Here is a 12,808-nt window from a genome sequence, read left to right as displayed (position 1 = left end):
CCCCTTTAAAAAAAAATAAAATCATTTCCGGGTCATTTCAGACCTTCTGGAGCAATCTTTCACTCCACAGAGAGCAGTACAGTGTTTAACAACAAGCCAGCAGGTTATGGTTCCTTCCAACCTTCAGGAATTCTCATTAGCAAAGCATTTGGATGTGGCAAACTCAGGGAAACTGAAGTGTTTTCCATATGTCTGGTGGCTATTGTCCTCGAATTGTTTACTGCTGCTGGCCTGCTGGCTAACAAAGGCTGGATTTTGCAGTATTACCTTGCAGCAGGGGAGCAAACCAGCTGGAGAGGGAGGAGGAAGGTGGCCGAGTTTCTCCCAGCAATAGGGAAAACAGGAATTACCCAAAGGGATTGCTGCTCAGATGTGATTGTGCCTAAGTGTGTCACAACACAGGCTCCACAGGGGTTCTTTGAAGGTGTCACTCACGGGCACTGGTGGCTTTTTTGCGTTAAGGTGCCAGAAAAAATCTGGCAGCGTTTTGCAAACACGAGCTGCAGGCCATCAGAATGAGATGCGTATGATACAGAGGTACCTTGCTTTGGGAGGAAAAACAGGAAGACCGTTAGCTGAACCACACGCTGAAACCTTTAAACATAACATCCCAGTCGTGATTAAGAGATTTTACACTTTTTACCATTTTTTTTTTTTTTTTTTTATTGTGGCGTTATTTGCATTTCTGATTGGTTGCACTCCTATTTTACCCATATTTTTAAATAAGAGCTGAGATGTAGTAAGATGTAAATAAGAGCATTTGACTGCAATTATAGTAAAGGAAAAAAATACATCTGTGCACTGGTCTGCTTAGGGACTAGCTTCAACTGGCTTGCAAATAAAAAGTGTGTTATCAGATCGCTCAGTGCTGCCAAGCTCCGCTCCAATGCCAACACCACTTTGCGATGCCCCTGTTGCTGTTCGTGAGGATCCACTGTAACACACTGATTTTATTTCTCCAAATGACGCTTGTCTTTTCGGTTTCCCATCCATAAGATCAGTAAGTGAGGAAACGTGGGGCTAAAATTCATGCCCGTAGCAATCAATATGAGTTTCAGAATGTTGATTATTTAATGTTAAATAATCATGTTAAATTAATGTTTAATAGCAATGTTAAGTAATGTAAATCACATTATAATTATTTAATTAAAAGACCTTTGTGTGGATTCCGACTCTGTGCTTATTGGCGGGCTGCACCAGGCATGAACCTACAGGTAACAGTTTGAGTAATTCACATCACTTTCCTTTTGAGAGCCGATTTATTTTACCGTGTATGAGTTTCCAGGACATATATTCAGTGGGCTTAACTTTGATGTATAGTACTAAAACTGTATATTGTGCTCACTAAACTTCTGGAGCTCAGTGTTTCTTTTTCAACCACACATCAGACTAAGATATTTCATTGCTTTAGGTCTTTATGTCTATCATTTGAGCATCCCAGGTCCTCTGAAGAAAAGTAAAACAGAAACACAAATAGAGAGGCATTTGTTTGCTCTTTCAACAATATTGAAACTATTAATATAGCATACTTTTTTAAAAAGTCTGCTGAAGAGGTCAAATATTGGGAGTAATTCAACAAGAACTGAAGGACTGTATTTCTGGGCAACTTCTCTCAATGCTGGCTGCCACTCTGACTTCCTTAATTAGCATTTTTTTCTCCAGCAAACATATTCAACAAATGAGTTTCACTAAAAAGAAAAAAAAACAACACCACACACACAAGGCAAACACTCTATAGAAGCTTTTCTATACTGCTCGTATTCCATGAAGCAAATTTAATTCTCTAACTTGACAGAATAACTCTTTACATTTTGAATGTTTACTTTGAGGCTCTTGTTTTTTGTTTTGCATCCTTGCACTGAAGGCTAGAACTGAAAAGCCTGCAGGGACCATCTCAGCTTAGTTAAGTTTTTTTACGCATAGATAGCATCAGAAGCAAAATAATTGAATGCTGCCACTTGAACAATCAACCTTTTATTACAGAACTACCAAGAGAGAAGAAGGTGGCTCATTTTCTGTTTTTTAAATTAACCTTTCAAGGGAAGGATTAGTGAGCCTTTCAAACATCAGTCAAGATTCTTACCTTTGTTTGTCAACTAATACATCTCATCACGAAGTAAACTGTGATTTGAAAAATAAAAGTGAAGTATCGAAGCCTTTCGGTATAAATGTTTTAGTAAAAGCAAAATAACTGATAAAAGTATTATCATGTTTCTAATCAAAGGGCTTATTCCTGAAGTGTCCTGATATCTAATTAACAGATTCTTCCATTTAAGCTGGTTTGGGTCTCAAATCCTGAGGTATCAACATATTTGAGATTTCTGACTGAGCTCTCTATAACTAACTTATTAGCAACAATCTGGCCAGCTGGAGTGCTAATTAAAGTAGACTCACAGGACCAAGGAGCAGAGCTGACTGGAATTTCCTTCACTGTTTTTCTGGTTTTGAAATACAGCTTCCCTTCACCCTTTCCAAATCCTAAAATTTTCAAATGTCAAACTTACTTTGATTTGTTTGTTGTTTTACTTTTAGTTAAGTCACACAAGTAAATATATAAAATAAAAGGTGATTGAAATTTTTCATTGGTCATCAGCAGATTTCAGTCAACAACAAAAAGTGACTGTTTTTAACAACTACGGAGTGATCTGAGAAATATGAGTGTGCTTATTCTGAAGAGGGCAAGAAAGGAACTGTGCTTTCTGTGGAACCTGGGTCAGATGTAAGGAATACGGATTGGTATCAGATGCTCAGGACAAATATTCTCACCCTTGACATCCCACTGGGCTAATCCGAGGATGAGATACTTTTAGTAAGCATTAAATCAAGTGTTAAATAAATATTTGGAATATTTCCTAATGGCTTTTTGGAATCAGTGAGGTATAGGCTTTGAGCTACGTATTTAGAGTAAATTATTAATAATATACATTACTCTTTGACAGCTTACCTGACTGTACGGGAAAACTGATTTACACTATCCCAAACCAGAAATCCTTGACTTGCACTTTATTAGTGACATACACTATAAACATGCCAAATGATCAATTAAGTTAAATAACTGTGTATGTGAATCAGTATTTTGTGAAGTAAAGACGGTTTTCGTGATCAAGTCCTGGCTCCTCTAATGTTGCTGCAAGAGAGAGAAACCAGATGAGAAGCCTGGATTTTCAAAATGTCTGTTCTGCAAATCCATAAAGGATCTGTGTTTGTACATAGGGCTGCTGAACACGGGAATTGTTTGGCTTTGGAGCTTGGGCACCCCAAAATGAATGAATCTCAAGTCAATACCAATTGGAACTAAAGTCACTCACTGAGTAATGGGTGAGTGTGTGGGATTTGGTTATTAGAAATGTTACTGCCCTAATGCTGGAAAATACAAAGCTAGCTGTTTATGTTCCCTACACCTTTTCTTCCAGCTGTTTCTTTCTTTACCTGAAGTTTATTTGGATGGTATGAACAAAGGCCAGACTGCAGACACTGACATTTACCTGCCAGAAAACTTAGGACTTGTGAATGGCCATATGAAGAATTAACTCCATGCTGTGAAAGCAGCATGCTGACTTCATCATTTTTTTCAGGTTCAGGGGTCAGGGACCTCATATTTGTAACGCACATACAAGAGTATGCCTATCTTTTATTTCAAGGGCTGCTTCTTAGCCATCCTAAAGACACAGTGAGCGTGCAAGCACAGTTCCAGGCGCAGCTGATGGCCCTGCCTTCTCACACCTGCAAATCCCGAGTCACCTGAATGCTCGTGTCCGGTGCCGTGTTATGTGAGGAAGGAGCTTTTGGCCCCTGAGCACGTCCAGACAGGCTGTCCCTGAGGCACACTCATAAAATATATTTTCACTGGGGTCACCACCCCTCTGTAGACCTTTGAATATTTCAAACAGGTACTCGTGAGTACAGTACTTGAGAGTATAGCCATTTCCCCTGAAGACATGTATGGTCTCTACTCAGCAAGGATGGTGCTTGCATAAGTGTTTAAATCCCAGCAGTTAATGTTTATACAGCACCTAAGCCTAATGCAAAACAACTGGAAGAAAAGATCACCTTCAGTAATTGTCAATGCTATGTTTGTTTGCAGGTAATTAATGAAAGACTGAACAATTCCACCGCGGTTTCGTCACAGCATCGTCCGTGTTTGGGGACAGAGCTTACAGTCACCTCAGAGCTTCTGGCACCAGCTCGCTTGCAGGCTTTACTAATGGACAGCCCTCTTGCTCTGCCGCAGTCAGTACAAACCCCTGAAATGGCTGAGACCTAAAGTGCACGATCCATTATGCTGAATTATTAAGAGCTGAACTGAGCTTGCTATGTATGTACATACACAAAGAGAAGACATCCAGTAGCTGGCAGGCAATGACTCGACCAAGCACCATGGCTAGAAGCTGAAGTTGGACCAATTCAGACTGGAAATAAAGCAGATTTGGTTTATTCTTTTAAAACATTTTTAATACAGCATACTTAGCTATTCAAATAGTTTATTAAGTAAAGCACTAGACTCTCCATCATTTGAAGTCTGTAATTCAAAGCCTTGGATTTAAAATACACTCTTTACCAAGCTACCCTTCATAAATTTTATCATACAAGAATGGGCAAGAGATGATCTGAGTGATTTGAGAAACCATACAAATGAATTGTAATGAATTCCACAAAGCCACAGTCTTCTTAATGCCCAGACAGTCCTGTTTTGTGACTAAAGGATCTGCTGAGAAAGGTGGCAGCTGGCTGGGGAGAAGTAACAGAGTGTAAATGCCCAGTTTTAGGGAGCAGAAGTGCAGGAGAGAACAGTGACCCTGGCAAGAGACTGACCGAAGTCTTGGAGAACACAGCAGTAGAAGGCAGAGTAATGCAGGCAGATGTTTTACCGTCCTGTTCAGCTCTTCATACTGGCTTGCATAGCTGTTCTGTATGGGATAAAGACATTTAACATCTAGCCCATATAAGAAGAGAAAAAAAAATTAACACAGGAACACGTTAGACTGCATAATGGACTGAAATCTCAAGTGACAGAGATATGGTATCAGCATTTTCAAATCAGCATTCTATCTTTGCAAGTAGACCAGTGCCAAAGCACTTATATAAACACAAAGAACAAAATGACCCCGTTATTTGTACCCATAGAACAATCTTAGCCCTGAAACAAAAGAAAAGAAACAAATCTCCGTAGCACAGAACAGAGGCAAGTTTAACTCAAAGCAGAGCAGAGATGCATGCACCGGTATTTGTGAATACCTAGCACACTTCTCATGTGTATAAATAATTATTGGATGCTTTCAAAGCAGTTGCACTGCAGATATGCATAAAAGCAACATGCAAAGCTGCTGATACTTGTTAAGTCTTGTGCCAGTTCATGAAAAAATCAGTGCAGTGATGCAAGGCACTTCCAGCATTCTTCTGTTCTAGGTTCCTGAAAACAGCTACTGCAAGAGAAACAGGAGATTTAGAGGACAGAACGATTTGTCTGTTACAGCTGCACACTTTTGGGGGGAACAAAGCATCTTGCCATGTTTTTAAAAGGAATCAGAAAATTCACTTTGTTAAATTTCTTAATTCACTTAGTCTGCTTTGAAAACTGCAGGCTTTGGACCGTGCAGGAATGCTGCATCGTACCGGCCTATGGAGCAGGCAGGGCTGGGTGACAGGCTGCGTTTTGGAGGGGCTGGAATTTCCCCAGAACAAAGGCTTATCCCATTTATGACATGTCTTGAAAAAGCTTATCCTGTCAAGTCATTTATCACCCTACTAACTAGCTACTGAGCACGGATAATGCTTCTTTGCTAGATCAGCGAGAGAAAAGAGATTGCAGAAGAAAAGGTTTTCAGTCGGGGATTTTAGGAGAGCGGGAGAAGAGCCGATGGGGGTTAGGCTATGTAAGCTCTTTGAACCATGAAGAAACATACCAAGAAGGATTTTACTAAATGCCCACAGTATAGCTCAAATGCAGCCTGTCTGTTGAGGGCAGCCTCATTACCTAGGCATTTAGATGTGAATTTAATGTGAATTGGCACAGCACTCTGGATCGTGTTATTAGATTTGGAGTACGCAGAGGATGCGCTGATATGGATGGGGCTCTAATTACTAATAGTGACGTTAATTAAATCCATCATATATTTATGAATGTCTGACTCAGCATTAACTACGAGACAGTTCTGACACAAGATTTGTTGTGACATAACCATCCCCATACACCTCACAACTAAGAAGTTTGGTTTACAATGGACTTTGAGGGTGGCTGGCATAAATGTTCAACAATGCTCAGACTCCACTGGCAGTACTTGCTGCAGAGGGGGTATTTAGATATCCATATAGTTAAAGGAATGTCTCCTAGACCTGGACAATTTTTTATTTTTTTTAATATGAACATACCAAACAGATCATCTCCCAGAAGCAGTGTGGCTGATATGCCAATCAAATGTTATTTTATTCACCTTCCTCATAAGGATTCAATCAGAGGCTCAGGAACCAAACTGTCTCAGCGCGTGCAAATGAAGGTCATGCATCAAAGTCCTGTGCTATCTTTTTAAGTGGTGTTGTGATTATTATTTCAGTGAAGTACTAATCAGGAAGATCGTATTTTTGTGATTCATTGTTCAAGCAGACAGTACAAGGAAAAATATCAAAGGTAGCAAGGATTTATTCAAACCAGTTATTGGTGTGATGAAATCTGTGATTATTTCCTGCATACAATCATCCTTCTTGTGCTAGAAGCCTATTTTTATGGACTGTCTGAATTCATTAGTGCAAGATTTCTTGATATAGTTCACCAATAAGAGAAATACAAGTAATGGGATTACACAAATTTATCAGCGCTAAAATGCAGGCTTTAATAAGTTACCTTCATCAATAACGATATATAACACTGGGATATTTTATGGGAGTACTTAAAGATATCTATCTAATAAAAACAGGAGGGATTGAAGAAAACTACTTACAGCTGAAATTCTACAGCCTGCAAAGTAATCCCCTCTGTAAACCAACTGAATGTAAGGCAACCAGCACAGAGAGAAAAACACACATAGGAAAGGAAAAAGAAAAGATGCTGGTAAAGGCACATGTACTACAAAGTCAAATATCTAATTGTGACTTCTCAGAAGAGCTCAAAATGCTGTGAACGTGCACAACCACTGCCTCTCTAGGGAGGGGGAACGTGGGGGCAGCAGGCCCACAGTCTGCCTCCAGTGCTGTGCGAGTGATAAGGTTCAAGCTCACCTGCAAATTTTGGGAAGTCGAAGACAGGGAGGACTCGAAAGACTACATCCCCCAAGTACTTGCTCTGTATGTATCCCTGCCTTGCAAAAAGACACCAGTAGTCCTCAGGCTTTCATAAACAGAATTAATGCGATTGAAAATAACTTTTAGCAAGCACCAGCCATAAGAGAAGCAGCAGAGAGAGCTGTACTTTCGCCATTAATACTACACAGAGAAGCAGCCCTTCCCCTGTCGTGTGTACCCTGGAAGTCCCCTGACATAAGCTGTGCTAGAAAAAGGCATTAATGAATTATAATCAGTCAGTGATTCTAACAGAAGCAGATGAACTACACCAGGCTGTGTTTGCTTGAAGGCTCTACAAAATATAAAAAATTGCCAACCCCAAACACCACCAACCCCAAACATTCCTAATCCATATTGTGAAGATCAGCATATAAAAGTCAGCTGTTTCTTGAGATCTGCCTACTGGATTTCAATACATTTTACTAATCATCTCAAGACAAATAACACTTTCAAAAACAAAATAATCTTTCCAAAACTCTGTCTAGCTGAACAAAGACTTGTGACTGATTAAGCTCAAGAACACCGCACTGAGTAGAGATAAATCTTATGTTAGCACTGCAATACTTCAGAACTGAAAGCAGACTTGAAAATCAAATAATTTTCCCTGTTCAAGTGATGTCTGTGCACATGCACACACCTCCTTCTTTTAAAAGGTGTATTTAACACACAGAAGCAGGTAGACAGCAAGCAGTCCTGGGGAAGGAAGTCACCTGGTCTTTGGGACATGTTCAGCACAGTCAGCAATCCCAGCAACTTCCCTTGAACAGCCCAGATGAAGTGCAGAGATGTTTAAACCTCTCAGTATCTGCTCGCCAGCCCTTGGATGGTCCTTTTACTCAGCTCCCATGCTGACATGGCAGGTTCTATCTAAATGCAACCAGTTCACATAAGTGTTTTTCATGTCCCCATCACCATAACGTGCGATAATTCACAAAGCACGTAACCAAGTCCCCTACTCTTCACTGCCAGATTGATTAAAACGGCAACAGGAAAACCAGTTGTGCTGGTGTTGCTCTAGAGGAGAGCTTGCAAATAGCACACATTCTCATGTGGAAGGAACCAGTAGGACTGCCAACCCACAAGACTGACTTAAAAATGCACCAGGAGTGTCCCCAGAGCAATCTGCTCAATTTCTATCATTTAACCTCAGCCTCTGGTAATAACACCAGGCCACAGCTCCTTGATAGCATTATACTCATTTGATTGTTAAGATCACATATAAATCTTAGCAGCTCAGGCTACGATACCTTGCTCTTACTGGGGCTTCCCCTTCTAGCTCTGAATCTGCAATTTCAAGAGAGAGGGAAGAAAATTATCTCAATTTCAGGAAGACAATTTTGAGGAGCTTTGCTTCAAGAGTTCATGTCTGGCTACTTAATTAGACTGAATCCTGCTTACTTAGCTCCAAGAAAACCATGAGCTGATGGAAAGGTAGCTAACACTTTTAATTATTTCTTACTTGTTAAATGCAGTGTATGCAGAAAAGAATGGGGGCCTTTACCCCAAGGAGGTTGCAAATCTCTGACCACTTCTTGCCAGCCTTTCTCATGAGTATCTACATTCTTCTGAACTCTCCTGAGCCCACCGTGAAGTGAATGAAGTGCATATTTCCTCTGTATAACCTGTCTAAAGTGCATGAACAACATATTTTTCTAATCTCAAGAGTTTTCCATATACTGCTTGGAGAGTGATACATGGAAGGGACGAGGAACTCAACAGCAGCCGTTGTATCTCTGTGCGTTTTGATGTATTGAGTGTGCTTGTGAAACCTCTCTTGCACTTCAGCAGCTGCTAAATTCCTGAGGAGACATTTCCCAGGTCTTAGTTTTGAAGAGAACATGATTGCACAGTTACTGTGAAGTTGTGCCTGATACAGGATGACAGGCCAAAAGGGGCTTGAATCAACTCTCCAAGAGCTTTGGCTTGACTCCTGCATTTCAGAGCATGTTGCGTTACCAGCTCCTGCACTGGTTTCACCTGGTCTCTTCACCCATTCTCTACCAGACAAAATCTCAGGGAAAAAAAAGTTATTTGAATGAGTATGGCAGTAGTAAACATAACAGATACAACAGGGTGCAAGATGCAAGAGTAAGAAGGTTTAAAACCAACAGTATAGAACCATAGGATCATTAAGGTTAGAAAAGACCTTCAAGATAGTCTGGTCCAACCATCACTCTACTATCAAAGTCAGCCACTAAACCATGTCCCTAAGCATATAATAGTTTGGAAGATTTTTTATTTAGTTTCTCTACTGGGCACCAAACATAGGACTGAAGGTATTCCTTCTCTGTAGTAGCCTAGAGCTTGAAAAAATGCAGATGAAGAAGAAAATCAGAGGATAAGCCAAAACCCAAACAAGGGAAGACTGGCATGACTAGTGCTCCTGCAATTACCACCTAATTTGAAGTCTGAAGAAAATGATGCAGATGAGGTCTACATAAAAACCACCACCAGCATAAGCATCTGTCACATTCAAATGCAACTCTGCAGGGTATGCAGAAAGTAGAGAAATTTCTAATTTGGGTTTAAATGCCCCAGTAAAAACATGTACCAAAACTGGGCTTTAACCCAAAGCACAAGAACAGCCAAGGCTGGCTCTGTTCAGTTATCACAACACATAGCAGCTCACTTTCCAGTGAGTATGGAGCCTGCAAAATCATACATTCAATATATGTTGATTTATTTCTTCATGCAACAATATACAAAGTAGGTACCACAAAGAACAGCATGGTAAAAAAAAAACAACAAACTGGCTCGCAGTCACTGAGAAGCTGATGAACATACTTTTGTGTTTTAAGTTTGCATTTTAGATACTATCTAATGCTTCATAAACGTTTCCATATTACAATTTACATATATCAGGAACCTTGCCAGTGCTTGCTACCGGATTTGGCTTGCTTTCCAATCCTCTCCACCCTTCAGAAAGAAAAGAGCAATCTAAAAACCCCCAACATTGTGCTTTCTGAGCCTACCACTTGCCTGTGTTTCGTAACCAAACTGCAAGATATTCCCTAAGTCCTCTAAACACAAAATATTCATGAAGAATCCATCCCACTAAAAACTGGAGCATATTCCTGTAGAAAGAATTTGAAGAAAGAGTTTGCAATTTTTAAAATGGGGTTTACAGTGAAGCTGGCTTTGGAGAAAGGATAGGCGAACTAGCTCAGTTAATGTCTTTATTTTCACCAGAACATGGGATATACCTTATTTGTACAAACGTGGCATTTCAGAGCAACAAAGACTTGTAGCATATTTATAATACCATTCTCTTAAAATAGTAGCTATGTTTTCAATTAACCCAAACTGTCTTACTGCCATCCTAGCAGAGACTGTAAGATGGCTTGGAAGAGATCTACGCATTATCTCCACAGCCAAGAAGCTATGAATGAACAGATGAATACATCTCGTGAAAGGACAGCTGAAGACAGGTCGTCCTGGTGGCCTTTCTGAAAGCTTGTGCAAAATTCACAGGCCTCTGCAAGGATTTCTTACACACACAAACTTTCAATAAATGGCAGGTAGGGGCTTACCTGTAGAGTTTAGCCCGTATGCATGTTCGTGTACACTCACCCACCTTTTGATATGAAGGGTCCCTATAAATTAGCATGTAGAGGTGCAGTTCTGTATGGAACAGATTTCAAGAAAAGGCCTAGGGAGCAAGCTGCTAGGATCACAAGCAAGCAGCTAAGATCACAGAGGGCAATATGCACTGCACCGAGCAGCCTTTGGCAGGTACCCATCTGAACAATACAGACTGCTCACATGCCAGAACTGTGCTTAACTGGCGTGAGTTACAAGAAGGACATGCATTTAAAAGCTGTAATTCATGCTGTTTCTAGTAACTTATTGAAATGAGCAACATCTGGTTCTCGATGTTCTCTACAATTACCCTCTACAATATCTCTCTAAAACAGATACTGTAGGCAATAAGTAAACATAATGAAGAGGTGAATCCAATTTAGAGATGGGGAACTGATAGCACCACCGTTCTGCTGGGTCTCACCCTCCTGTCCTCCTGTTAAAGTTGAGTTCTGCAGCTGCTTTCAGTAGGAGCAGGACCAGTCTGTAGGATCAGGAGTATTTGAAAGTCTGTACCCAAAGGACATCAGCAGGAATCTGCAATCAAGTCAGAGCAGACTGAGAAGAGAACTAGGTTTCATTTCATACAAATGCCAGATCCAGCTCCTTTGCACATGCTGGGATTGAAGGCAGACACTCTTCTCATCCATTATTCAAAATCAAAGCGTTAGCTTCTCATGCTCAGATTTCCATCAGCTCACGGCAAATCACGGGAGAAGAACTCAGTGTGACCAGGAGCCAGATGGAAGAGAAATAATGTTACATTAATAATATGAAATGCTACGTGTAACAGGACAATGTTTTATCTCAGCAGTAGTCAGCCCCTGTGGTATCTATGTACTTCATTCATGTGACTCCAGCTTTACAATTAAATCCAGGGTGGGAGCATCATGAACAAGCATCAGCACAGCCCACCTGAAAGTCATTTCTTGCCTGTCACATTTCCAGTATCTCAGAGCCAGCTTGTGTGTTATTTACCATCAGACAATTAAAAAAATAAAACAAATAAAGTCCTGTAAGCAATGATTTAGTGAGAAAACATTATCCCTTCAGAAGATAATGGCCCTACGACAGAAATGTATCCATCCCAATTCTCTTGTGATGTTTTTTACCTTCCTGTTTACTCAGATTTAGAGGTTAGACAGTGCTTTTTGGACACCTACATATTTATTCTACAGTTGATTTCATGAACCCTTAAAATAAATACAATTTTGAGCTACAAGTACAATGAGAAATGACCTAATGGCTGAAACTGACTTAAAATTAGGAATAAAATACATCCTGTCACAGGATTGCTGGGCAACCATCTTTACCCGTCTCAGTATCCCTGTGTGTAAATGAGGAAATAGTACATTGCTCTCATTTTATGGTGGGCTTTCAGGTAGACAGTGCATTATTTTGTTCACCTATAAAACCCCAACCATGCCTCTTTTCCAGTATAGTGCCCCACAGCCAAGCAGTGTCTATGGAACTGAGTTCTCTTCATTCACAAAAAAACTCATAAAAGAGCAAACACTCAGCAAACAAAACAAAGCATGAACTGACAGCTGTAGTCCCTGTCTCACTTGGACAGCTTCTGAGGAGTTTTCACCTAATGCAGGAGATGGTGTCTGGTTATCATTTGTCCATCCAAAGACAGCTCATATCCACATTCACATCCACAAGGGTGATATACTTAAAAGCTATGTAACCTTTCCGCCAGCAGCTGCAGCTCACCTATCTCTGGGCGACTGCTCTCTCTACAAGACTTGGAGCTATAGGTGAGAAAACGCCAACGAGAATTTAATGATTTCACCTCAAGTGATGTTGAAAGATCTCACAGGCTGTATTGTCCATGACTGAGGCAGTTGCCGTAGCCCTGTACTAGGCAGATCTTGGCGAGACAGAGCCTTGGGCAGAGGCAGGAAGGTTTTGGTGTTTTATTGCAAGCTTGTTTTCTCATTTCCAGTGGATC

The sequence above is a fragment of the Anas acuta genome, chromosome 2 (assembly GCF_963932015.1).
Source record: "Anas acuta chromosome 2, bAnaAcu1.1, whole genome shotgun sequence".
Taxonomy (NCBI): domain Eukaryota; kingdom Metazoa; phylum Chordata; class Aves; order Anseriformes; family Anatidae; genus Anas; species Anas acuta.
This window is presented reverse-complemented; position numbering follows the sequence as displayed.